At 46.5% G+C, this 27,607-nt stretch overlaps 1 protein-coding gene and 1 long non-coding RNA gene across 2 annotated transcripts in view; both read left to right on the forward strand.

Moving 5' to 3' along the window:
* The window catches only part of LOC101824396 (sorting nexin-29), a 287,724-nt gene that overhangs the window by 221,611 nt on the left and 38,506 nt on the right, over positions 1–27,607 (forward strand). The window lies entirely within an intron of this gene.
* Positions 1,753–9,707, forward strand: LOC110339360. The gene is made up of 3 exons (XR_002381480.2): positions 1,753–1,842; positions 1,999–2,077; positions 7,049–9,707. It is a non-coding gene; the product is annotated as an uncharacterized LOC110339360 (long non-coding RNA).

Below are 27,607 nucleotides of genomic sequence, written 5' to 3' on the forward strand. Positions count from 1 at the left end.
TTAACAAAATGATACCATATGGAATCCAATTACCTGTATATCTGTCTGTGTTCCACACTTACTGCATGGAGCCACTACTGTTGTGACCACTGTTATCTAGCACTTAGTATGTGAGTGCATGCACATGTATGTACAGGCACACATTTTCATATGTGAGCATGCTGCTCTCCAACCTTGTATTTTGAGACAAGGCCTCTTTCTGAACCCAGAGCTCACTTATCTCGAGAGATTGGCTTGTCAGTGAGCCATGGGGGTTCCCGTGTCTCCCTCTCAGTGCTAGATAGACATGTGTCACCACACCCCTCTTTTACATGAATGCTGGAGGGAAGAACTCAGATCCTCATGCTTGTGTAAGCTGAGTCACACTCTGGTTTTTATCAGTCCCACAAAGAAGCTGTGCAGAAGCTATTGTGGAAGGATGAGGGGTGCCTCACCTTTGGAGAGCAGTGATTTTAGAAGGTCCTGGAGGAAATGGTCTATGCACTGACTGTAATGCTGAGTTGAGACCAGTCAGGTACAGAAGTGAGGATGCAATGTGTTCCTGACCAGAGAGGAGGGTAGAGCTAGAGCGATAGGAGGAGCTGGAAAATGTGTCAAGGCTGTGTGGCCAACAACAGCCCCCAGCCCCACAAGCCCTGGGGCCTGTGAAGAGGAGGGTGGTATATTATTAGATTGCAGTTTCCTTGGGGGCTGGAACTTTTATTATTTAATGTTGAAGATATTGATCCACAAGGTGGGGATGTTGATCCAAGCTCTGTGATATTATGAAAAAAAATGTAACTTAGATAGAACCCATAAAAAAGTGAAATAGACCCATTCTTCCAAAAAGAAAAAAAAAAAGCTTGGCCTTTTGTAAAAAAAAAAAAAAAATCAGAAAATGGGTCTTTTCATGTTATATAAAGGGTAAGTTTTCTCTCCTGAACTGAACCAAGTTAAGAAAATGTCAACTGTCAATCAAAACCTCTGCTTTCTTAGTGTTGGGTGTTGCTGTCCTCAGTATGTTGCTGTTGCCCAAACCTTTGGGTGGTGCTACAAGGCCAGCCAATGCTCATGGGCTTCTTTCATCTATTCATCTTGGTTTTCAACCAACTGCTGAGCCTGCTAACTTGTATATGGAAGCCCTTTGAGCCAGGTGTATGCTAATGAGGCTAAGCAGGTAAGACACCTGCTCCCCAGGAGTGCAGGGGCCAAATAAGCAAGTGACTGTCTGGTACTCATTGCTGGAAAGGAAGTGGTGTAGGATAGGGTGTGTGGGGGCAGAGCATTGTGGGAAAGACTGTGTTAGGTGAGATGGTCAGGGATGCCTTTCTTCACTGGTTAGGGGAAGAATAAGTCACAGAACTTTACCATTCCCTAGGTCTGCAGGAGCAGAGTTACAGTAGTTTGTGCATCCACATCTTCTAAGAGTTATCCATGTCTTCCGGGTGTCTGAGAGCTTGCTTGGGTTACACCCCTGGTGAGTGGGAGCATGCACCAGGTCTGTAACAGTGCAGGGTCTCAGCCCTTAGCTCAGGTTCAGGTGAGGCTGGTCAGGATGCACCTGAAGAGGTTGCTTAGGTAGCTGGAAGGGCAATCAGGAAGGAAGGATGGGCAGGGTTTCTTTTTAGAGGGACCATCACCACGTGGGTCTGGTATTCACAGCCATTTGCCTCTGATAGGCCAACAGTCGGCGGCCTCTTACTGTGAAGTTCAGTTCAAGACTAGCTCAGTCTAATTCCTCACTAATAAGGTTTGCCTGGGGCGGGGTTGAGGTGAGCTGAGAGGTAAAGGGGAGAATTCTCGGCTGGCAACGCACACAGATGAGAATAATATGGAAACTCACGGAAGGGCAGGGAGTGTGAGGTCTGTCCTGGGACTTGGGAAGCAGGGCTGCCTGTCACCATTCCTGGGTTTTCTCCTTATGTTTCTCATGGGATCTGCATTTTTCCTGTGGAGGAAGGCTGTGGGCAAAACTGTGGTACCTTGCAGTACTTTTGACTTTGTATTTTTTTGGCAAAGGCCAGTGATGGACTCCTTGTGTTTGGACTGGGTTATCCTGTGACATAATAGTGAGATGCCCTGGACCTCAGAGGAGCAGGTAGGTAGAGGAAGAATTGGTGGAATGTCCTCAAGTGTTACTCAGCTTTCTGTCATATAACTAAATAACTGGAGACAGTCAACTTGTGGAGGAAAAGGTATTTGGCTCATGGTTTTGGAGGTTTCACTACAAAGTCGTTTGGAATGAAAGAGAGTTAAAAGAGTCTAGACCAGTGGTTCTCAACCTTCCTACTGTGACCCTTTAATAAAGTTCCTCATATTGTGGTGACTTATAACCATATAATTATTTAATTGCTACTTCATAACTAATTTTGCTATTGTTGTGAGTTATAATGTAAATATCTCATATGTAGGATGGTCTTAGGCAACCCCCATGAAAGAGGTCATTTGATCCCCAGTTGAGGTTGACCCATAGGTTGAGAACCACTGGCCTAGGTCCCCATCTCCCTTTAGAAGGCATTCCTGGATGACTAATTTAAACATCCCTGTCGGCTTTATGTCTTCAGAGCTCCACCACTTTACAGTAGGGACCAAACCTTTAACATCTAGGGCTTTGGGGACATTTACAAACCCCTCTGTGTTCCTTTGGGAAGTCATTTCTTGCAATACTTCCTGGGAAGACAGAGCAGAGTTCTGCTCCTGGGGTGAGCAGCTTGGACTTCTAGAAGGTGCACAGCCATGCTCTCGGGGTGTGCAATTAACTGTATCTCCTCCTTTGGTTAGCTGCAGCTCTGAACACTTTCTGAAATTAAAAAAGGAGGTGCCGCTGGAGGATTGATTCAAGTGTTAGAACACTTAATGCAATTGCAGAGGACCCAGGTTCAGCTCCCATCATCCACCTAATGAGTCAGTCATCCCCAGAATACCTCCTTCTTCTGACCTCCACAGGCATCAGGCATGCATGTGATGTACACACACACATTCAGGCAAAACACTGAGACATAAAATAAAATGAACAAATCTTTTTTTTAAGTAAAGAGAGAAAGAAATATCTGGAGGGGCACTGGAAGTCTACACAGACTAGTCTCCTGCCTCGGGTTTCATGCCTGTTAATTGGAGTTCCACATCCTTTAGGAAGTCTTCAGATAGGAAGAATGGTCAGAGCAACTGTCCCCTGGGCTTTGGACTCAAAGGCTTTGATTTCCAGACCATCCTACCAATTTATGGATGACCTTGGGTAACCTTTTTGACCTCTGTGAGCCTTAGTTTCCTTTTCTTCCAAATGGAGGCAATAATGGAAATAAGTTCAAAAGATAATGGGGGCTGCTGAAGAGATCACTGCAGCATAATAAACAATAGGCAACTTATTTTGCTTCTCTGTTTGACTGAAGTAGGAAGTAGAGAGACCTAGGCTTTGGGGACAGCCCTGTACCCTGAAGACTTCAGAGCAGAGTGCCTGGCGACCTGGAATTAGGAGTGTTCTAGGCCTAGGGGAGGGAGTGATTCATCCCTTCTCTTCATCGTGCCTCGAGGCCAGTGAGACATGCCAAGAGATGACCCTACCCAAACAGGACCTTCTGGTGATGCCCACAATGCCTGCTCCTCCTAAAACAACCCATGGGAGTAGTTGTGCTTTCTTGGTTGCCTGCACCATTGTGTAATGGCCAGGTAGGCTCCCAAGCTGCAGGGCGCTGTGGGGCTTTATTGGCTAAAGATGTCTCTCTCTCCCATTTGGAGGTCAGTGCAGGTAGTACCTGGAAGAACCCAGCTGGTCCTCTCCAGGGTATAGAATAAAAGCTCTTGGCAAGAGCACACTTCTGCCAGCCATCTGTTCCTTAAAATCCCAAACTGTTGTCTTTCTAGTTTAGAAAATGACCCCATTTGTTAAATGGGCAGTGATGAGATAGTCCAGCCACTAAATTGGGCAAGCACACTAGACTGCAGGCCTTCTTGCAACACCTTTGGGAGCCTCCTGGAAAAGAGTTTATATTCAGAGGTCCCAGGAACATGGAAGAGGTACATTGACATTTCTGTAGCCACCACATCCTTACCAGCACTGTCGACCTCTTCTGGAGCGTGTTGGTTCAGAACCCAGCATAGAATCATGCATGATTCCCCCTTGACTGACAAGGGAGGGGAAGAGTCTGGGCACTCAGTCTTGGTAGCCCCAGGTTTTGAGTCCCTGTGGCACTAGCTGGAATGATGATGTCTCTTGGAGCCTCTGTAGATGCTGTGTCTACAGTCTGCAGCTCCCTGAATGGAGCATACCACTCACTGTGAAGTCACTAATATCAGTCCCTCTGCTGCCATAGCCTGGGACAAGTTGGTGGATGGGCTGAACCCAGGGTTACTGCACCTGGTTGGTCACTGGAGTTGGAGTTGGAATTGACCTTGCTCATGGGGTGGCTGCTACAAACCAGTTGGGAGGCGTGAGGAGGTAGGGTGCTCAGCTACAGTTTCTCATGGTCCCAAGAGTTTTATTTTAGTGAAACAGATGTGACTCAATTGACCTTCCAAACAAGCTAAGCTGTCTCCTTGGCATTGCCCAAGCATGCTGCCATTCTGTTCTGGGAGCTGCACTGGCATAGGCTTTCATGGAGAGGCAGCGGGTTAAAGAGCTCACAGACAGTGTTTCTATTCTAGGAGAGAGAAAGAAACAAACAGAGGAGCACAGTACCATTTTTAGTACAAGGAGACGGCAACAGCTTGGCGAGAGCATGATGCGTGACATTTCCGTGTGCAAGGTGTGCTGTGCCTGGTGGAGTGGATGTGAACACCTGTCTGCTTCCCTTGCCAGATGCCATTTCAGGAAGTTGTCACTGTTGCTCAGACAGGCCCTCGTCTTCTTGACTGCTCATACGACAAGCCAGGCTGAGGACTCAGAGTGGTTATGCAGCTTCTCTGAGCCCTGTTTTCCTTGGAAGGAATGTTGACAGTCCTCAACCCCTGACCTGTAGGGATGTGGTCATCCCTATTTGTCTCTGGACCTTAGCCAAGCCTCCTGCTTCTCTGCCCTTGCTTTCTCTGTCTTTGGGTTTGAGGGGGGTAGAGCAGGATATATCAGTGGTCCAACTCAAGCCTGACATATAAGTTGTCAGGGAGCTGTCAGCCTTGAAGGTCTGGGTATCATGAGTCTAGGCAGGTGGGCAGATTAAGTTCAGAAAGACTGTATGTGCTAGATGTGGTGGTGTCCACCTTTAACCCCAGCACTTGGGAGGCAGAGGCAGGAGGATCTCTGTGAGTTTGAGACCAGCCTGGTCTACATAGTGAGTTCCAGGCACTGTCTCAAACAAAAGTCCAACAAACAAACAAGACCATGTGTTTATTGAAATCCTCTATTTCTTCAGCATAACCAAGCATTTCTCTCCACTTCTCTACTTTTCTTTCCTACTCTCTTGCTTTGCAGGTCTGCCTCCACTCACACATTCACACATTTATTCTCTTCTGCCTCATCAGAGTGCCTATAGGGTACCACATCTGTGCTCCATGCCAGGAGAGTGAGTTACTGTACTTTCTGTCTGGTGGGAAGAGGATCTGTGCTAAGGCCCTTGAGGCAGGCATTGTCAGTGTGTGGAGAGGAGCTCCAAACCGTGGGCTGCATCGCAGTTCCTGCCTGGTCTCTGGAGGGAAGACAGTCTCCAGCCACATATCTGAACTAATACACAGAGCAAGCCAGGGGCAGGTGAGGCTGGCAGTCAGTATGCAGGCACTGCATTGCTAGTCAGCTGATCTGTTCTTTCTACTCACATGACGCTGGTGCCTTCCAGAGACAGAGCTTTGGCTGCCACTATCCATACCCCAAACCAAGGCACCTGATCTTCTTCTACCCTCTTTCCCTGGTGGGAGCAAGCCCAGAAACACACTTGCTGCCAACACTTACACACTGGTTTAGTAGGTAGGCCTTCATCCATCCCTCTATGGCCCAGGGCACTTCCTGGCATATTCACACTGGGCTTATCTGCCTGTACACAGCTCAGAGCTCTTGGGCTAGTCCACCCACTGTCAGGTCCAGTCCTGCCTGTGTGTGCTCCTCATGCCTTGGTGGTGGCAGCTTCAGGGCCTGAGACTCACACAGTTGTCTGATCCTGCCTGTGGCAGGTGAGAGGAGCCTGGGAGCTCAGGTCTGCTGGCTTCTTTCTTTCCTTTGTTTTGCACAGGAGGCATCAGGATAGTTGTGGATACATGTCCCCCACATTCCTACAGACCTTCGCATCCCACCAGTCCCCCAGTGTGCTCACCTGGTTTAACTACCTGGACCTCTGCAGGCTGTGCTTGGTTGTCTTCTTTCTCGGTCCCTGTCCTTCCCTCCTTCCAGGTTGGCCTCTCTGCTCCCTTCCTATAGAGCCCTCTCACTATGGCAGGCCCTATCTCCTCAGGGGTCATTTGATGCTCTGTACTGGTAAGATGGGTTGATAGCATAGTAAACAAAGGGATGAATGAAAAATGAAAGGGGGAGGGGGATGGAGAGGAAGGTGGATTCACATACTGTATTACAAAGAAGCTTCTCCTGGTGAATCTAAGGGAAGCCATTTCACCTGATGAAAAGTGGTCTCGGTGTGTGTCTTTTTCTGCAGCCCCTTGCACCCTATATTTAAATATTAGTCATCATGTGCCATATGGAAATAAACACCCTCGAGCTTGGGGAACCATCCAAGAATGCCTGATGCTTCCATTATGTAGGCAAGGATTGAAGCCTCGAGGGTTGAGTGTGTGGGGAGTGGGCTGTCTGCTAGCCATGTAGACAGGTAGCCTCCCTACTTCCCCATCACACACCCTGCTAGCTCTAACTCCTGAGCATGCAGCTGAACTGGTGGCTTCTCTTTGAAATTATGTGTCACTTGGTTTATTCACTCATTCATGGTACTGAGGATGGGACTCGGGAAATTGTACATGCTAGGCAAGTGTCCCACTCAGCCTCAGCTGCACCTGTCCTTTCTCCTTCCTTTTATTTTGGGACAAGGAAGCACCTTTCAGCAACTGCACGCCACATCCTGAATGCATAGCACAGTCAGTAATTGTTGCATAGCATCGTGTGGCGTATTTAATGCATTAACCTCCTTTAATTGACTAGGTAATTCAGGATTGATCCAGCCCTTTAAGAGTGCCATTATGTGCTCACTGAGCAGAGAGAAGACTCAAAGGAGAGCATCAAGAACATTCATCACAGCAATGCTAGTGGGACTGTTCCAGTTTAGAATGGTCAGCTGTGGAGGGGACTCATTGCAGGTTTCCCTGTCCCCATGGCTCTGCTTATTTCCCATGTCATAAAGGGGTGTTGACTTGGACATGTTCAAGGCCAGAGTGTGATCTTGAGCCATTTACAGCCTTACCCACTTGTTGATGGTTTAACCCCCAACAAATAATGTCCCTGTCTGTGCCTTGGTGGTGAGGATCAACTAGGTAACCCAGAGATCCCTTGAGCCAGCCCTGGTTGAACTAGGCTCTCAACATGAAAGAGCTATCATATATTTTACCTGCTTTATTTTATGGGGCCTGTGGATTCCTGTGATCTTTCTTTTAACAGAGCACAGTTTAATGTTTAAATGAACACTAGGAGCCAGCACCAGTCCCTCAAATAAAACTCTGACTCCCAAAGTGTTGCGGTGTTGAGTCCGGCTACAGAGATGTCAGCGTGATCTTTGGGTGTGTCTCCACCTGCGGAAGCACGAGTGTGATTTTTGCGTGCGTCTTCACCTTGCTTTTTCCTGTCAGTTGGCACAACACACATTAGTGGAGACATAGCTCATAGAATTCTGAAACTATGAAGTACACACTTTGCTGGCATCTAGCAGGGAACCCCAAAGATGGAACCAGAATACCAGACAAGTTCTCACCTGTTCTCAAACCTCCATTTTTAAACTATGGAAATGAAAGTCTAGAGAAACCACTTGACAGAGTTGGGATTTTGCAACTGGGAGGGAGTAGTATTCACCAGTAGCCAGCTTACATAGCTCAGAAAGCAAATCAGTTTTATCTTGTTAGCACAGGAGGCCAGTGGCCCAGGACTCTAATTGGATGTGTTTTGAAAATTCCCTGTCTGAGCTGAGGTGTAGCTTGATGTGTAAGAAAATCAGGTCACGCACCATTTTCCCAGGTGATCCCCTGCTTTTATGATATAATACTTTAGGGTGCTTCATTTTACTCAACAAAAGCTAAAACAACAGTCCTACCTGAGAAAGCCTGTGTCCCTTTCCTCTTTCGATCCTGTCAGAGGGCCCCCATCACTGGCATGCTTGTCAGGGAGTAGGGAAGGGCCCTTAACTCAAGGCTTAAGGTTGCTAAATTAGTTACTCGTCTTGTTGCTACGACAAAATACCTCACAAAAGCAACTTAAGGGGAGGTTATTTTGGCTCACAGTTTGGGGGGGTTAGGCATAGTGGCTGGAGTGAGAGGTAGCTAGTCACCTTGCATCTTGCCTTCTGGAAGCAGAGCTGAAAACATGTGCTCAGCTTGCTTCTTATTTCCTGCCCTCTTGGACCCCAGCCCATCTGTGGTGTCATCTGAATTTGAGGTGGATGGTGTCACCTGCATTTAAGGCACATCTCTCTACCTCAGTTAACATAGTCAATAAAATCCCTCACACATATTCAGATAGATTTGTTTCTTGGGTGATTCTAAAGTCTATTGAGCTGATGGTATTAACTCTCAGGGTACCAAAGAGAAAATGTCTCCAAATCAAGTGAGAGTGGCTGAGACCACCCTCATGGAGGCCAGCAACCTGGGCACAGTGAGCACAATGCAGCAGCAGTGATGCCTTAGCCCAGCCCATTTTATAGAGAGATGGAGGCTCAGAGTTGTTACACAAGCCATATGAGACTGCATAGCTCACACCGTATAAACCAACACCTCCTGTGCATGTGTACCCCCCTTCACTCCCAACCCACTGCCTCATTTCCTCTGCTGACACCCCTGACCAGGACCACCTGATTGACTAGGGCCTCCTGACTAGGCCTCCCTGACTAGGACTTCCTTGTAGCCACAGTGAAGAGAGGAGTTGTTGGGGTTAGGAGTCTTTGTGACTGGTCATTCAGTGGTGACCTGTTCCTCCAGTTGATCCTCTGATGATCTGGAGGCTGCCAGAGTGTGACTGTGTTCTGCTAAGGGGTATTTACTGCTGAGGCTGTCTTATACCACAGCCTTTGAGTCCTGGAAAGCCACCACAAAGTGGCTGTATCATTACATCCAGTGGATGCTCGCAGCCACTCTGTTTCTCTGGCTGCCTCCTACCTTTCTTTAAATAAGGGCAAATAAGGGCATGATGTGTCTGTGGATAGCAAAATGATCTTTCTGAGTTTGCTTCTAGAAAGGGGCAGTCCCTGGGTGTTGAGCAGGTCATGAAGAGCCCCTCTTTTGTCATTTATATGGTGAGTTTGCTACATGTACCCCATTGGTTGACAAGCTTAAATGAGACATAATATCACTTGGTATTTCCTGGGCAAATGGCTGAATCTCTCTGAAACAGTTTCCTTCAGTGATTCTCAGCCAGGGGTAATTTTGCTCCCAAGGAGATGTCTGAAGACAGTTTTAGTTGTTGCAGTGGGTATTCAGTCCTCCCAGGACCCAGTGAATCCAAAGGAAGGATGTTGTAAATATCCCACAATGCTTAGGGCGTCTGCACCATGAAGAATGCCTAAAACATCAACAGTGCTGAGTCAAGAGGTGTGGAGTGCCGTGGGCTAAGCTGTGTTCAGAAAGGCAGTGGCCATGGGTAGATGCCCTCCGGTGGTGGCAATGACTTAGAGTGTCCCATATTCTGCCTGGAAGGCAGGAGAATAATAACAAAAGTGGGTGAGTCCAAAGGCAGTCTGGAGTGCCTGGACAGGCTCTGAGGTGCCAGCTGCTTCACCTCCCTGTCCCACAAGTAGCCGAGAAAAGGCACCTTCCCTGTGGACTGGCTCCTCTATCTCTCCTCAGTACAGCTGTGCCAGCCCCAGGTGATAGTGAGAGTGTGGCCAGTGTGGTTAGGTGTTCACAGGCCTGTCCTCCAAAGTGGTTTTAAAATAAAATAATGCCTTATTCTAACATTGACTACCATTTCTTCTGTTGTTAGTAAGAGTGCTGCCTTGACCTTGGAGGTAGCCTTCATTTTGGCAAGTGGCTTAAGTTCCCACTTTCCTAAGGTCCTGGGGGACATAGGCACCGAAGAGGTCCTCAGAAGTAAAACCCAGACCACATGACTGAGGGGTAGTATGTGTCCCTCACCCTATTCAGTTGCAGACCCCAGGGCACAAACAGAATTCTACAGATGTTCTGACCCCAGAAAGCTTACAGTATGCTTCCCCCAGAGCCCTGCACTCCTCCGTCCTCCTGGCCCCACTACCTTCTGATGTAGCTAGGAAAGGAAGTCAGAGAGTTGGTATCCTCCCTCTGAACCAGGACCCCTCTGCCTTCTGGGAGACCTGGTCCATTTGCTACCTCAGCCATTCCTTTACTGTACTGAGGCAGCCAGCTTGTGGGGACCTTGTGTCTCACCAAGGCTGGCAGCCAGATCAGAGATCAGAGTTGAGTCTTCATAGTGACTGGTGAGGCTTTGGTCTGCATCTGCAATTCTCTTTTTTATGTTTTTTCTTGTTATGTGTGTGTGTTTGTGTGTGTACACTCTCACACATTCTTGTGGGGTCTGAGGACAACCTTGGGTGTTGGTCCTTGCCTTCCACTTGGTTTGAAACAGGATTTCTTGTTGTTTTTCCACTGTGTGCAGAATAACAAGCTTCTGGGGATTATCCTGTATCTGCCTCCCATCTACCCATGGAAGCGCTGGGTCTATAAAGACTATACATGTCTGGCTTTCACGTAGCTTTTGGGGATTTGAACTCACATCCTCAGCCATGCAGCAAGTGCTTTCACTCACTGAGTCAGAATTTCACCAGCTGTATGTCTGGAATTTCCTAAAGCACCCACTGATCTTGGCCTCGTGGGCTGGGCTTTTCAGACTCTGGCCTGCCCTAGCCAAGGTCAGTGCCACTCCTGTTTGCCGCAGGCCCAGTGGACACCAGCATCAGTTGTGGCTGTGACTAACCTCTAGGTGGCAATGGCTGCCTATTCTATAGGTTCCCAACCATCCCAGAGGGAACTTATCTTTCTTCCTACACCACAGTAGCCAGTACTCTTGAGTTATTCCCTTTGTAAATTTGGATGCTGGTTACTACCCTTTCCTCCCTCCCGTCTCAAATGATAATTTTCTAACCTCTAATCTTCACCATGTGAGTGCCAGGTGGTCTCACCCAATGATATTTAAGTTCTGTTAAAGTCTGTGAAAAGAGTTGGGAGAGGGCCACACAAGCTGTCCTCCCTGGCTTGTATACCTCCCTGGGCAGGTATGACTCTGGTGATTAGGTACCAGCTGCAGAAGACAAACCAGGATCATGCCTACCCCTCTCCTTTGGTTGCTTGGGAACATAGACATTGGGGTAGAGTATTTGAAGATTTCTGAAGCTAAAGGTAGCTATTAAATGCATGGCATTTTGCTTTCAGAGGTGGCTTTTGGGATCTTAGTTTATCCTCCGCAAAATGGAGATAGTAATTGTCCCTTGACTTGAGTTTTTATGTACATTTTACACACACACACACACACACACACACACACACACACACACACACACAGCTCAGAAGACAATCAGTCTATTCTTGCTGTCACCATGTTTGAGGCAGGGCCTCTTGTTTCTCTGTTGCTGTGCTGTTTTCTCTCTAGGAACTTCCAAGTGATTCTCCTGCTTTTACCTCCCATCTCCCTGCAGGAACACTGGGTTACAGATGAGTCCCATTGCATTTGGTGTTTGTGCAGGTTCTGGGGATCCAGACTCAGGTAGCTGGGCAACTGCTTCAACCCACTGACCATCTCCTGCGTTTGGGCTTTGGGGTATGTGTGTCCTTAATGCCTGTCACAATCCTCGGTAAGTGGTGGTGAGAATATAGTCAGAATTGGTTCCCTCATGACCTTAGTGTTTCTTCTTCTGTAATGTGTGTCAGAGTCCTGGGTACACACTGCTTACAAACTGAATGTGACTTGCATTTCTCATCCTCCCAGCCCAGGACCCCACAGAGAGAAATGTAGCTCATTCAACAGATGAAGGCTGGGAGGGAGACAGTATAACACAGTAGGTAGAAACCTTATGCTCTAAAATTCTCAGACCTGAGTAGTTACTGCTCTGCAGCCGTGTGATCATGAGCAAATCTTGAAGTCTCCTGGGCCTTTCTTGGTCTCCTCTGCCTCATTCTGTGAGGATTAAATGAGACAAGGGAAATAGCATGGCAAATAAGGAGCACATCCTAAGCTTCTAGACACACTTTGACTTTATATACTTCTACCTAGTAAGCCAGTGTATCAGTCAGCAACTACCTCAGTAATGTGGTGTAACAAACAACCCACCAGAGTTGCTCAAGTGTTCTTCAGATATATGTGCATTTCTTGGGGTGGGCTAAGGTCTTCCACACCTCTTATTTTTTGTGTCTTGCTCTAGGAGTTCATCTTCTCTCATAACAAAGGGCTTTCCCAACCCTCTAGCATTCTGTGGCACAAAGCAAATGACAAGGCCAAGGTCAAAGGCACATTCTGCTTCTACTAGGAACTCTAGAGTTTTGTGTGAGCAGCACCCGTGTGTGAGCTGATTAGGAACCTGGCTAATTTATACACCATAGCAGACAGGGAGGAGAGTCAGTTTACAAAGCTTAGCCAGCCAGTCTTAATGTCAAGAAACCTAAGAGGTAAGGTGCGGTTCACATTTTTTTTCTTAGAGAATGGTATTTAAAGATTGGTCTCTTTCGTGTCTTAAAGTCTTACTAAGTTACAATTCCTAGTCTTTATGTGTTATATAATTTTGTGCATGTTCATATAGCCAAATTCCTGTTCAGGGTTGTATATCAAACCCTGTCTCCTGTTCCTGTAGAGCAGCATAATATCCCAGGGGTGACTTTGGCCAACCTGTGTCTTACCCTCTGGGATGTGTCTAAATGGCCTGTTAGCACAGCCAGAATCCTGCAGTCAGAACCTTCATGGTCAACAGTCTTCAGATGTACATCCTCACCTTTCTTTTCTCATTGGTTTTAGAAATGACTAAATTACAGTAAGTTGGTCTAGGGTAGCACCTAGCCATCCCATGTCAGTGTCTCTGCAGAGGCAGGAACACCAACACTAAGCAAGGTATGACCTGTTCAAGACCCCCTCATTCGAGTTCAGCCACGTTCAACTGCCAAATGAGTTGGTGCTAAGCTTGCTAAGAGTCTTTGGTTTTCAGAACTTTGGGATCTGGGAACTTTTTTTTAAGACACTGTCTCAGTGGGTAGCCTAGATTGGGTTCAAACCATGATCCTCCTGCCTCAACCCTCAGAGTGCTGGGGCTACAGATATGCACCACCATACATGGCTTGCTTACTGGATTTTGAGTTGGGATGTTGGAACGAAATTGGGCTTCTAGTGGTTTTGCTATTGCATGGTGATGCCATCGAGGGTCAGACAGGCCATTTGTCCCTGTACCATTAGCACAGAACAGCATCTCCAGGAAAAGTCCCCCATTACTGTTGACCATGGCCATGTGGTTTGCAAAAATAGCTAATTCATTGGCTGCCACACCTGGGCTCACACATAGGCCTCAGCCAGGCCATCAGGAGGCCTTGGAAGGATGTTCAGGAAGAGCCTCTGTTGGACACCCCATGGTGTTTGAGCAGTAGAGTCCCCATAGGACTGCTTGGGCATCTTCAGGGCTTCTGGCCTCTGTGTGTCTTTTCTGGATTTACAGAACACAGGAAGTTCTTTTGGGGCTTTTCTGGAGTCAGGAAGGCCTAGGCTAGATCTCCAACATCTTCCTTCAGAGGCCCTGGGCCCCCATCTCTAATGTGGAGTTGTGATATCAGCCCACAGGGTTGCTGCTGGGATGCAGAGGAGGGCTGAGTCCCATGGAAAGGTCTGTAGCTTGGGTCTGCAGGTTGCATGCGTAGAAACTATGGGTGTGGTCCTGGCTGGATAGAGCTTCTGCACTGAAGTGGCTCCAGGGTTATCTATTGGTATGTGGCTTTGTGCATATGTACATACCTAAAGAGGTGTGTGTGTGTGTGTGTGTGTGTGTGTGTGTGTGTGTGTGTGTGTGTGTGTGTGAGCGAGCACACCTGCCTGTTAGTGTGGGTGTTGTGGTTTCTTTCTTTCCTGGAGAATATCCATAGGCTTATTGAGATTTTTCTAGAGGGCCTTTGCCCAGAAAGATGAGAAAGTTTCTAAACTCTCCACCAGCAGGTTAAGGCTCTTTCTTTGGCATTTCCCCTGCCAGGGTCCTTGCAGAGAAAGTGCCTTGTATCTCACCGTCAAAGTAATGCTGGCATCCACTTGTTGGAGTCAACTCTGAATCTTGAGGTCCCGTCTGCCATCAGGTCATCCTCTGTGGGGACACTGAGCTGTGACAACAAGGCCATTCCCTTTTCTTTCCCCTTGTGAAACTATTCATCCCACTCTTTAATGGAACTTCATCCTCTTGGGGAATTACTAATGGAAGTATGAGCCATCGGAGCCACCCTATTGTGCAGATGCTGGTAGCTTGTTTCAGGCCTCTAGGCAGGTGATAAAGCCAGACATAACTGAGGCAGAGTGAATCCCATAGTTGGGACTTCACCTTTGTTCTCCTGGCCTCCCTATTTATGGGGGTGCCAAATCAGCTGCCTGGGCATCTAAGGCTCGAAAGGACTGGAGGATGGTCCACTAGAGCCTGGGCTCCTTTTCTGCCCCTTGAGGACAGGGGGGCATAGGGAGAAACCCAAACACAAATTGGGTCAGGAAAAGACAGAAGTTCAAATCACATCTCCACTGCCAACTGATTCTAGGCCTTGGGGCAAACCCCTGTGCATGCCTCATTTGCCCATCATTTGAAAGTTAAAGCTAACAGATGTGATACCCACAGGGAGTGCCTTCCATGGTGTTTTGCAAGTCTGAGGTGGGGGGGTGGGGAGTAGAAAAATTTTCTTCTAAAATGGCTGAGAGGCACTTGAGAAAGTGCTCAACATCCTTAGCCATCCAGGAAATGCAAATCAAAACAACTCTGAGATACCATCTCACTCCTGTCAGAATGGTTAAAATCAAAAACACCAATGACAATTTATGCTGGAGAGGATGTGGTGAAAGGGGGACACTCCTCCATTGCTGGTGGGAGTGCCAACTGGTTCAGCCACTTTGGAAATCAGTATGGAGATTCCTCAGAAAAATGGGAATAAACCTACCACAAGACCCAGCAACTCCACTCTTAGGCATATATCCAAAAGATGCCCATTCATACAACAAAGATGTCTGTTCCACTATGTTCATAGCAGCATTATTTGTAATAGCCAGAACTTGGAAGCAAGCAAGATGTCCCTCAACCGAAGAGTGGATAAAGAAAATGTGGTACATTTACACAATGGAGTACTAATCAGCAGAAAAAAACAATGGAATCCTGAGATTCGCAGGCAAATGGATGACACTAGAAGAAACCATCCTGAGTGAGGTGACCCAGTCACAAAAAGAGAAACATGGCATGTACTCTCTCATATATGGATTTTAGACATAGATCTGGGGAGTGCCAGCCTACAATCCCATGGCCAGAGAGTCTGGGAAACAGAAACTTCATTTAGTGGCTGATCGAAGAAGAGGCAGACTCCCTCGGTTAAGTACTGAGCTGAACTCAAGAAAGCCAGTAACAGAGAGGGAGGACTGATGACCAAAGGCATTAAGACTGGGCTGGTTTAACCCCCAGAAAAAGCTGACCTGACAAAGGTTAACTCTTGAATCCCAGGCATCAGCCTGGGAATCCAGCATGGGACTGATCAAGACCCCCTGAATGTGAGTGTCAGTGAGGAGGCCTAGGTAATCTATTGAGCCTTGGGCAGCAGATCAGTACCCATCCCAAGTATACACACGGACTTTGGACTCCCATCGAACAATGTGAGGTGCACTCTCACCCTGAACTCTTGGGGAGGGTCTAGGCCCTGCCCTATATGAAATGACAGACTATGGACACCCCCATGGAGGGCCTCACCCTCCCTGGGGAAATGAAGGGATAATGGGGGGGGTTGGGGGGAGGGCATGGGAGGAGGGGAAGGAAAGGGAGAGGGACCTGGAACTGACTTGTGAAGCAACCTTGTTTCTTATCTAAATTTAAACTGAAAAATAAATTTAAAAAAATCAAAAAAAAAGAAAAGAAAAATGTTCTTCTCAGCCTCATCATGGGCATTGGGGACTTGAAGGGGAAAAATGCTTCTATTTTATGGTATCATTTTGAGGAAGGAAAGAGTGTCCAGGGTCCCCAGTGTTCTGTGTCTGCAATGGACATGCAGGTGAAATTTGGACTCTTGAGTGATGAACAAGGGCACGACTAACATGTCCCTTTACACACTCGTCAGAGGGGTATGCACACATCATGGTGGATCCTCCTTATTGTTCTGTTGGCTTCTCGTGATCTGAAGCACTTACTGCAAAAGCTCTTAAGTTGGGTGCTTCTTAGAGAGGAAGAGTAAAGACCACAGATCTTGCAGCTTGTGTGATGAGAGCCCACACCTCCATTTCTCTGGGCAGCTTTGGGCGAGAGCAGTTGCAGTGTCATTGTGAGCATTTGGAGAGGTTATAGGTCCCTTCTCATCTCCAAGTCTGGATGCTCTGAGTGGGCATTCTGTAGCATAGCAGCCCCTAGTTCAAATAATCCTTTTGGCATCATTTAACTGACGCCTCCAGAGTGTGTTTTGGCGAGAACAGCCCTGACATGCCCAGGTGAGAATGGGGCAGTTGTGTATTGTCCACTTAGAGTTGATTAACAGGACCTCAGCATCATGCTCAGAGCTGGACAGGTTCCAGAGTTCTCAGACAACATAGGTCAGACTGAGTTTGTATTCATGGCAGCCCTTTTGGAACTTGGAGAACGGGCCTTTGAGTAGTGTCATGGCCTATGTGTATCATGTGCTCAAAAAAATAGAGAGAGCTAGGCTGCAAAAGACATGTAGCTCATTGGTCTATGAAGATGACTGAGCATGGGCTCTGGACCAGCTGCCCATGCTCTGGGTAGCTTTGTTTCCCCACATGCCCATGGGAATGTTCATCAGCATGCCAGGCCTGGCCTCTCTGAGATGCCTCCAGATGTCCCCAGCAGTCCCCCTTTCCTTCTCCAAAGCCACAGTATTCTCCATGGTAGTCAGTGTGGGGCAGAGAAGAATAGGGCCAGGGACCCAGCACCACCAAGCTGGAGCAGAGTGTTTCTCTCTTGGGGAGAATCTAGAACCATCTCCATGTGTGGAAGGCAAGGTGTATGGTGAGATGGAGCAAGCATGGTAGGAAGGCTGTGTGCAAGAAGCTCCAGCCCCTTAAGGACAGTCAGTGGAGAGGAAGGGGAGGGCCAGTCTCATTGCTGATGCTGTGCTTGCAGAGCCATTGCCTCCCTGACCTGTGGGTCGGCTTGGAGTATCATACCACATACCTTAGCCCACATCCAGGGCAATATGCAGCCCCACGATCCCTATGACTGAAACTGTTCATACCAATTGGAAGTCCTGAAACTGTGTTTGGGAAGGCAGCCATTTCTCTCTTTAGCATCAGTGTTGCTGTCTAGGTGCCAGACTCCTTTATAAATGCAAGTCTTACTTGCCATCCTCAAGAATATTTCATTCATAAAGTATATTCTATTAGGCAGCTACCTATTGTTTTGGCCTGGTCTGGCCCCTTGACCAGCTTTCCTGATGGACATCAGCACTATGCTGTGTGTGGTGTCCCCTGGCTGCCCACCTCCTGCTGCTCTGTATTCTAACACTTCCACCACTGGACAGAGTTTCTATCTGTCTGTCCTTGAAGTAGAGTGTGTGCTGCTTTAGAACAGGTGTACAGCTTTGCTGATAGCAGCAAGCTTGTTATGTGTTGTATGCCAACTTAAGTGGTTGGCTCTAAATACAGTCTGCACAGGCAACTGCCTTCATTTTATGTCATAAAATGACTTCATAAAGTAGTGAAGGTCATATGGCTAATAAAATATCAAATCTAATAAGAATGTGTTATTGGGATTTGCCCCAGTCAGTTGCAGCCCCCAGATTGTACCCATAATCGCTCTTCTGAACCCTTGGACCACCTGCTATGTGTTTTCAAGGCCAGTACAAAGCTTGGTACCTGGCAAATGCTTGCTCAGCAAACTGTGAGGCAAAACACAGCAGGTTAGATCCCTGTAGTCTGCACTGTGCCCCTTTTATGATTCCTGTGATACCACAATTCTTGTTATATTCATGTGTATATGATAGAGCATATTTTCTAAAAGGCTTAGAGAGGGTATGCCAGCTACCTGCCTCTTCTGCATGTCCATCATTTTGGCACAGTCCTTTAAGATGGCACCTGTAGCTGACAGTACTGCCTTGCCTTTTTCCAGAGGTTCTGGACCCGAATTCAGGCCGTTTTGCTTGAGAAGCAAGGGCTTTACCTACTGAGTTAGCTCTTCAGCCTTTTTGCTGAGTTTGTACAATCCCCACTAGCCTTGAACTCAAGACCCTCCTGCCTCCGTGCAGGCATTTGCCACTATATCTAGACTCTTTTTTTTTCAGTCTGGTCTTTGTTCTAAATCAAGCATCCCTCAACTGATTTCTTGTATCTATATTCCTAGCCCAGCTGAAGATACCATGCCCTTCTCCTCTAGGTCTTTTTCCATTTGAATTCATCAGGGTTCTTTGCACCTTCCTAGGCAGGCCAACTAGCTTTCAAAAAGCCAAGAATCAAGCCTGGCTTTGTTCTTCCAGTATCCCCAGGGCCTACCTTGAGGTCACCAGGCTGTGTCTTGGAACAGGTGACACTTAGGTCTGCCAGGAGAAAGAGACCTGATGTGAATTGGGTCTGGAAGGCTAGATGTATGTTTGCAACCCAGTGTTTTCCTTCAGAGGTGCATCAGCAAGCCAACAGGGATTGCCAGCTTTGGGGACCACTGGCCAAGCTACCCTGATAAGCACATCAGATGGTCCTGAGTATGAAGGGGCAGCAGAGCCCAGCTGGAGTACAGTGCCTAGAGCAGGGCACTGCACTTCTTCCCTTGAGATGAAGTGCTTGTGGGTCAGCCTTCCACTCAAGGTGGGCAGAGACTGTGCTGGCCTATTCCACTTCCCAAGCCTCCTTCTGTATCCTCAGGGCACAGGCCTGTGGGGTGGTGCTGGCAGTTCTCAGTAAATAACACCTCTTTTCCTGGCCCGCCTCATTTACATAACTCAGTGAACTGAAAAGTCGTTTTTTCTTCAGTTAAGTTGTTCATCTTCTCAGCATTTGACTGCGATAATATCACTCCATCAGTGTGGTCCTGGGGTAATTCAGGCATTTTGTTCTAGCACTGGGGACATTTACAGTTAATAACACATGAAGTCATTTCATTAAAAGGAAAGTTGAGCGAGGGTACATTAACATAGGCCTTGAACCAAAACACAAATCATTGTACTCATTGGCTGCTAGGGAAACAAAATGTGAAGATCGTGGAATGTCATCTGACTTGTTTGCATGTGACAGTCCTCGTGTTGGTGCTGGGCTGTCACTGCTTCCCTCTGGTGAGAAGAGAATGTGGCTCTGGGCCCTTCCTCCATCAGAGCCTTGTGATCTTGGGCTCTGCTGCCTTCCATGTCACATGATGGTGCTTACACATCTTACTGTTCCACGGCTGCATTTTAAGACAAAGAACATCATTGAACTTTGGAGAACTTCTTATGCAAAATGTCTGATACCTTTTGGAAGGCATTACTAAGCCACAGCTAATCGTCCATGAGTACCAGAAATGACAAGTCAGACTTGCGTTTTCTGAGAGAAATGAGACCTGTGCTTCTCTGAACTTGTCCTCATGCTGTGGGCCTGGTAGTGTAGATCTATCATCCCATATACTTGGGGGTAGGGGTGTTGAGGCAGGAGGATTACAAGTTTAAGGCCAGCCTGAGCAACTTAGTGAGACATGTGAAAATAAGTGAAAATGATGCCTGGAGTGTGGTGCATTGGTTGCTGCTTGTTTAGCATGTGTGAGGCCCTAAATTCAGTCCTCAGTGAATGAGAGAAGAGGAGAGGAAGGAAGGGAGGGAGGGATGGGATGAGGGAGGGGGAGGGAGAGACGAAGGGATGGGATGGGAGAGGGAGGAAGGGCGAGAGAGTGGGAGGGAAGAAGAAGAAGAATGAAGGACATAATGCATAAGGAAACCTTTGCTTCTGGGGTCAGGACTCCGTATGGTACAGAAGCTGAGTGGAGAGAGATGTGTTTACTGAGCGTTCAGCAAGCAGAGGCAGCCTGGTGTTTTGCAAACCTACAGCTTGTATTTGTGAGTCCTTGCCATGCGCGGGCCAGCGTCTCTCTGCAGTCTGCTCCTTGTCAAGGTTTACAGCAGCCATTAAGTATCTCCTATGAGGTCCCTTCCTGAAATAGCTCTCTGGCTGGGGACTCTGGGTGTGTTGGTGACAGGGCTGTATGAATGCCTTGCTGGCCTGAAGCCAGCACAGAGGGTGCCCAGCTCTGGCTGAGTCAGAGCCCAGTGTGCATCCAGGGTTTATTTTAGTGCTGGCAAACCCACCCAGGGGGCCAGGTTCTGACCTCTGGTGTTGCTGCTGAGCTTTCTGCAAGCAGAGGGCACTCAGAACTGCCCCATCCTTAGCCACGCTTTCTGTTTGTGTTCCCTTGTCTGCCTAGCATTTGACAATTAATTAGGCATGGTAATTACCTGCTTTAATTTCATGATTGCACATCCTATAATTACCCCTAATTCTGTAATAGGGAAGTTCATGTACACAAAGGCAATGGATGACGGAGGTGACAGGGCTTGCCATATCTGCAGCTGCCATTGCTCACTGTGCCTGCTAGACATGGCATCTCAGGAGCACCCAGTGAGCCTGCCCTGCACCCTATTCTGCAGGGGAAGGAGCTGAGTCTGAGTGAGGTACTGTCCTTAGGGTTGCAGTGTGTGTGCTGGGGGCCCAGCCTTTCCCTGTGCCCAGCTCTGTGCCCTGTCCCTCTGCCAACCTGACGTCCCACATGCTTTGGGCTAAAGAGGCTTGTGTTGTGCTTGACATACTTTTGACCTGGAGCTTCACCTGCCAAAACAAACTTGCAAATCTTTATTCTCTTTTCCTGCCTCCGAACCCTCCCCTCCCCTACTGTGCATGTGACCAGTGGCACATTGAAATAACTAACACTTGACAGATGTGCTGATACAGGTATACTGGACATCGTCCTAAAGTCATCCAGCTCTTCCCATATCACCCTCATTTACCAAATGGAAGAAGTGACCTAACTTACAAGAGGTGACGATAGGGTTCATGCTCAGTTTCTGGCCTCCCCTTCAGGGTTGGTCCAGTTGCACCGCAAGTGTGCATGGGCACTTACCACAGCAGCTTGGGCACAGCCCCAGTCCTACCCATGGTCTGGATTAGATACCTAGGTCCTTGATGGAAACTCATTGTCCTAAGGACAGGAAGAAGACGTAGCTTACTGACAAACACATCATGCAGACCCTATCACCCCATGAATTTTTATCTATGTCTGTCATGTGTAATCATTACTCTGGTGGAGATGTAAACCACTTTAGCTGCTGTTCTTTGTGCCCAAGTTAGAGGCCTTGCTTCTCCCCTAGGTCATAGCAATATTGGTCATTTTTATTTTGTAGTAGCATAATAGTTTTGCCTCACACATTTAGGTCTGTGAACCTAAGGAGACAAGTACAAGAACACCCAATTGGAAATACCCTAAATGCCCATCTCTGCAGAGCATATAAATACTGGTAGCATGCTGCCACAGCAGAATGCTATGCAGCCATGTCAAGGCACTAACAAGGGGGCATATAGAAACATGGATGCATCTCACAAACATTGTCCGAGAAGGAACCAGACATGGTGCATTATGTAAGTGTGACTCCACTTATATGAAGTTCAAGAAAGAAGAGAAGAAACACAAGGGAGAATATACATCATTACAGAGGAGACAAGGGAGAGTATACACCATTACAGGGGAGACAAGGGAGAGTATACACCATTACAGGGGAGACAAGGGAGAGTATACACCATTACAGGGGAGACAAGGGAGAGTATACACCATTACAGGGGAGACAAGGGAGAGTATACACCATTACAGGGGAGACAAGGGAGAGTATACACCATTACAGGGGAGACAAGGGAGAGTATACACCATTACAGGGGAGTGGTACTGACAGGTGTGAATCATGAGGGAGCCCATAGGCATTCTACAGAATTAGCATGTGTTCATTGTATAGAACCACAGGCTTCACCCCCAACTTATAATATATATGTGACATACTTTGATAGCATTTGCTTCCCAGTCATTCTCTGTTATCCAACCTCCCACCATCCAGCTTGGCCCCTGCTCTTCATAGACAGTCCTCGTCTGCTTTCAGGTCTTATGTGATCGTGTGTGTGTGTGTGTGTGTGTGTGTGTGTGTGTGTGTGTGTGTGTGTGTGTGTGTGTTGTTTGTTAAGATAGAGGCCCATGTGAGAGAAAGCATAAATCATTTTCCTTTCTGAATCTGACTTATTTCATTTAAAACGATGATCTCCAGTTGTTTCTAAATTCCTATAGATGACATAATTTTATTTCTTATGGCTAAAAAAACTGTCTGTACAGGCCATGATTTCTTTATCATTCAAATGCTGATGGGCATCTAGGCTGATTCCTCAAGTTTTCTGTAGTAAATGGTGTCCTGATAAACTGGAGTATACATGTGTGTCAGTGGTATGCCCTCAGTTGGTTCATACATAGCTCTTACTGAGCTTGTGAGGAGCCTCCATAGTGACTCTAACAGTTTGTCCTCACCAGCTGTGTAGAAGGCTCCTCCCTTGCCCTATCTTTGCCAGTGTTGTTTGTTCTCTTGGTAACAGTCATGGATGCTTGCAATCCTCTCAAGATCCTGTCCACACTTCCGGATGCCTGGTCAGTCTGCAATTTGGGGGCATCCATCTTCGTCCTATAGGCCTAGAATATCTGGCAGACTTTTTAAAATTATTTAAATTAGAAGCAAGCTTGTTTTACATGTCAATCCCAGTTCCCTCCATCCCCTCCTCCCCTGCCTCCCACCAACCCCCTATCTCATCCCCTTTCTGCTCTCCAGGGAGGGGGAGTCCTTCCATGGAGGATCTGCAAGTCTGTCACATCATTTGGAGCAGGGCCTAGGCCCTCCCCCGTGTGTCTAGGCTGAGAGAGTATCCCTCCATGTGGAATGGGCTCCCAAAGTCCATTTGTACACTATGGATAAATACTGATCCACTACCAGAGGCCCCATAGACTTCCCAGTCCTCCAAACTGACACCCACATTCAGGGGGTCTGGGTCGGTCCTATGCTGGTTTTCCTGCTGTCAGTCTGGGGTCCATGAGCTCTCCCTTGTTCAGGCCATCTGTTTCTGTGGGTTTCTCCAGCCTGGTCTTGACCCCTTTGCTCATCACTCCTCCCTCTCTGAAACTGGATTCCAGCGGTTCAGCTGTGGGTGTCTGCTTCTGCTTCTATCAGCTACTGGATGAAGGTTCTAGGATGGTGTATAAGGTACACATCAATCTCATTATAGGTAGCCTCTCCACTATTGCTTAGATTGTTTGGTCAGCGTTACCCCAAGATATTCTATGTTGTTTGTGGCTGTTGTAAAGGATGGTATTTCATTGATTTCTTTCTCAGCCCATTTATCATATGTATATAATAGGACTACTGATTTTCTTTAATTGATCTTGCATCCTGCCACTTTGCTTAAGCTATAGGAGTTCCCTGGTAGAGTTTTTGGGTCACTTATGTAAACTATCATATCATCTGCAAATGGTGAAAGTTTGACTTTTTCCTTTCCAATTTGAATCCCTTGATCTCCTTTTGTTGTCTTATTGCTCTAGCTAGAACTTCAAGTCAATATTGAAGAGATATGGAGAGAGTGGACAGCCTTGTCTTGTTCCTGATTTTAGAGGAATCATGTTGAATTTCTCTCCATTTAGTTTGATGTTGGTTGTTGATTGACTGTATATTGCTTTTATTATGTTCCTGTTATCCTGTTCTCTCCAAGACCTTTATCATGAAGGGGTGTTAGATTTTGTCAAAGGTTTTTTTCAGCATCTAGTAAGATGATCATGTGGTTTTTCTTTTGGGTTTATATGGTGGGTTACATTGATAGATTTTCAGATGTTGAACCAACCATCCCTGAAACCCTGGGATGAAGCCTACTTGATCATGGTGGATGATTTCTCTGATGTGTTCTTAAGATTCAATTTGCCAGTACTTTATTGAGTATTTTTGCATCAGTATTCTTGAGGGATATTAATCTGTAGTTTTTCTTAGTTGTGTCTTTGTGTGGCTTGGGTATCAAGGTTATTGAAGCCTCATAGAAAGAGTTTGACAATGAACCTACTGCTTCTATTGTGTGCAACTCTTTGAGGAGTGTTGCTATTATCTCTTCTTTGAATTTCTGGTAGAATTCTGCATTGAAGCCATCTGGCCCTGGGCTTTTTTTTGGTTGGGAGACTTTTGATGACTACTTCTATTTCATTGGGGGTTGTAGGTCTGTGTAAATTGCTTATCTGGTCTTTATTTAATTTTTTTCTCTATATGTTTTTATTTAAATTAGAAATGTGAATGTTTCACATGTCAGTCCCAGGTCCCTCTCCTACCCCTCCTCCCTTGTCCCTCCACCAGCCCTCCAGGCCCCCCACCCAATCCCCACATCATTCCCCAGAGAGGATGAGGCCCTCCTTGGGGGGGGGAATCTCTAAAGTCTGTCATTTCATCCAGGGCAGGGCCTAGGCCCTTCCCCATGTGTCCAGGCTGAGAGAGCATCCCTCTATTTGGAATGGGCTCCCAAAGCTCATTCATAAATCATGGTAAACATTGATCTACTACCCAAGGCCCCAGTGATTTCTGTGGCCTCCTCCCTGGCACTACATTCATGGAGTCTGGATCAGTCCCCTGTTGGCCTCTCATCCATCAGTCTGGGATTCAAGAGCTCGAGCTCCCCCTTATCCGGTCAGCTGTCTGTGGGTTTCATCATCATGGTCTTGACCCCTTTGCTCATCACTTCTCCATCTCTGTCACTAGGTTCCAGGAGTTCAGTTCAGTGTTTAGCTATGGGTATCTGTCTCTGCTTCCATCAGCCCCTGGATGAAGGTTCTAGGATGGCATATAGGGTAGTCATCAACCCTATCATCAAGGAGGGGCTATTAGTGTAGTCTCTCCATTATTGTTTAGTTTGCCAGTTGCTGTTATCCTTGTAGATCTCTGGAGATCTCACTAGTGTCAGCTCTCTCCTCAAGACTATAATGACTCGATCTATTATGGTATCTCTCATCCTGTTCTCCTCTATTCTTACCTCGACTCAATGTTCCTGCTCCCCCATGCCTTCTTCCCTCCTCTTATCTCCCTCTCTTTTTCTTGGGTCCCTCCCTCCTCCCCCGATGTTCCCAATCTGCTCAGGAGATCTTGCCTTATTCCACTTCTCTGGAGTATCCTGCATCTCTCTTGGGAACCTCCTTGTTTCCCAGACTCACTGGCACTGGGATTGTAGGCTGACACTTCCCTGATCCATATCTAAAATCCATATATGAGTGAGTACATACAATGTTTGTCTTTTTATGTCTGAGTTACCTCACTCAGGATGGTTTCCTCTAGTGCCATCCATTTGCCTGCAAATTTCAAGATTCCATTGTTTTTCTCTGCTGAGTAGTACTCCATTGTGTAAATGTACCACATTTTCTCTATCCACTCTTCAGTTGAGGGGCATCTAGGTTGCTTCCAGGATCTAGCTATTACGTATAATTCTGGTATGAATATAGTGGAACAGACATCCTTGTTGTGTGAATGGGCATCTTTTGCGTATATGCCTAAGAGTGATATCTATCCAGAAAATTGTCCATTTACTTTAAAATTTTGGAAATTGTGGAGTACAGGTTTTCAAAGTATGACATGAAGATTCTCTGGATTTCCTCAGAGTCTGTTGTTATGTTTTCCTTTTCGTTTCTGATTTTGATAATTTGCATGTTCTCTCTCTATCCTTTTGTTAGTTTAGATGGGTTTGTCTATCTTGTTGATTTTCTCAAAGAACCAACACTTTGTATTGTTTTCTTTGTTTCTATTTTGTTGATTTCAGCCCTCAATTTGATTATTTCCTGTTATCTACTCCTCCTGTGTGAGTTTGCTTCTTTTTGTTCTAGAGCTTTCAGTTGTGCTGTTAATTCTCAAGTGTGACTATTCTCCAGTTTCTTCTTGTGGGCACTTTCCTCTTAGCACTGCTTTCAAAGTGTCCCATAAGTTTGGGTATGTTGTGTCTTCATTCTCATTGAATTCTAGGAAGTCCTTAATTTCTTTCTTTATTTCTTCCTTGACCCAGGAATGGTGCAATTGAGCATTATTCAAATTCTATGAGTTTGTAGGGTTTCTGCCATTTGTGTTGTTTTTGAATTATAACTTTAAAGCATGATAGTCTGATAAGATACAGGGGGTTATTCCAATTGTTTTGTATCTGTTGGTGTTTACTATGTTGCTGGAAATCTTGTTTTCTCTCTCTGTAGTGATTGAAAGCTTTGCTGGATATAGTAGTATAACCTGGCATCCATGGTCTCTTAGTGTTTGTAGAATATCTATCCAGGACCTTCTGGCTTTCTGAGTTTCCATGAAGAAGTCAGGTGTAATCCTGATAGGTTTGCCTTTATGTGTTACTTAGCATGTTTCCTTTACTACTCTTAATATTCTTTCTTTATTCTGTATGTTTGGGGTCTTGATTATTATGTGGCGAGGGGACTCTTTTTGTATTCAACTCTATTTGATGTTTTGTAACATTCTTGTATTTTATTTTCATTGGCATGTCTTTTTAAAAGCCTAAACACACTTTTTTCAACACACTGTAACCTGTTTAGAGGACTTTTCTGTCTGGATCTACTTTACTGCATATCTGTAAGCTTTTCTGTCTGTATGTGCAAAATCTGTAGGCAGCTCAAGCATGCAGGCAGTGGTCAAGAGATGTGTCTTTGTACTGCGGCCTGCATGAGAGACCTCAACCAGGAAGCTGCGTTTGGTAGCATTTTTTTGCATATTTGTAACTTTTTGTTTGTTTGTTTGTTTGTTTCGAGACAGGGTTTCTCTGTATTGTTTTGGAGCCTGTCCTGGAACTCACTCTGTAGACCAGGCTGGCCTGGAACTCACAGAGATCCTCCTGCCTCTGCCTCCCGAGTGCTGGGATTAAAGGCGTGTGCCACCAACGCCCGGCCCCGTGTTTGTAACTTTTTTAAAGCTGTCTTAGTTCTTATATGGAAACATGTCTCCCCATGTTAGGTGCCATTTGTAGTGAGTCTTTCTCTGTCCCACTAACCAGCTCCCAAATCAAGGTACAGAGACTCATTAATTATGAAAGTTTGGTTGATAGCTTAGGCTTGTTTCTAATTAGCTCATAACTTAAATTAACACCTTTCTGTTACTCTATGTCCTGCCACGTGGCTTGTGGCTGTTACTTCTTGTATATCATGCTTCCTCTGGCCTTCTTCTTCCCAGTATCCTCTGTGCCTGAAAATACTGCTTAGCTATTAGCCATTCAGCTCTTTTTTTTTCTTTCAAAGATTTATTTATTTATCATATATACAGTGTTCTGTCTGCATGTATCCCTACAGGCCAGAAGAGGGCACTAGATCTCATTACAGATGGTTATGAGCTATCATATGGTTGCTGG

The sequence above is a fragment of the Mesocricetus auratus genome, unplaced genomic scaffold (assembly GCF_017639785.1).
Source record: "Mesocricetus auratus isolate SY011 unplaced genomic scaffold, BCM_Maur_2.0 Super-Scaffold_100024, whole genome shotgun sequence".
NCBI lineage: Eukaryota > Metazoa > Chordata > Mammalia > Rodentia > Cricetidae > Mesocricetus > Mesocricetus auratus.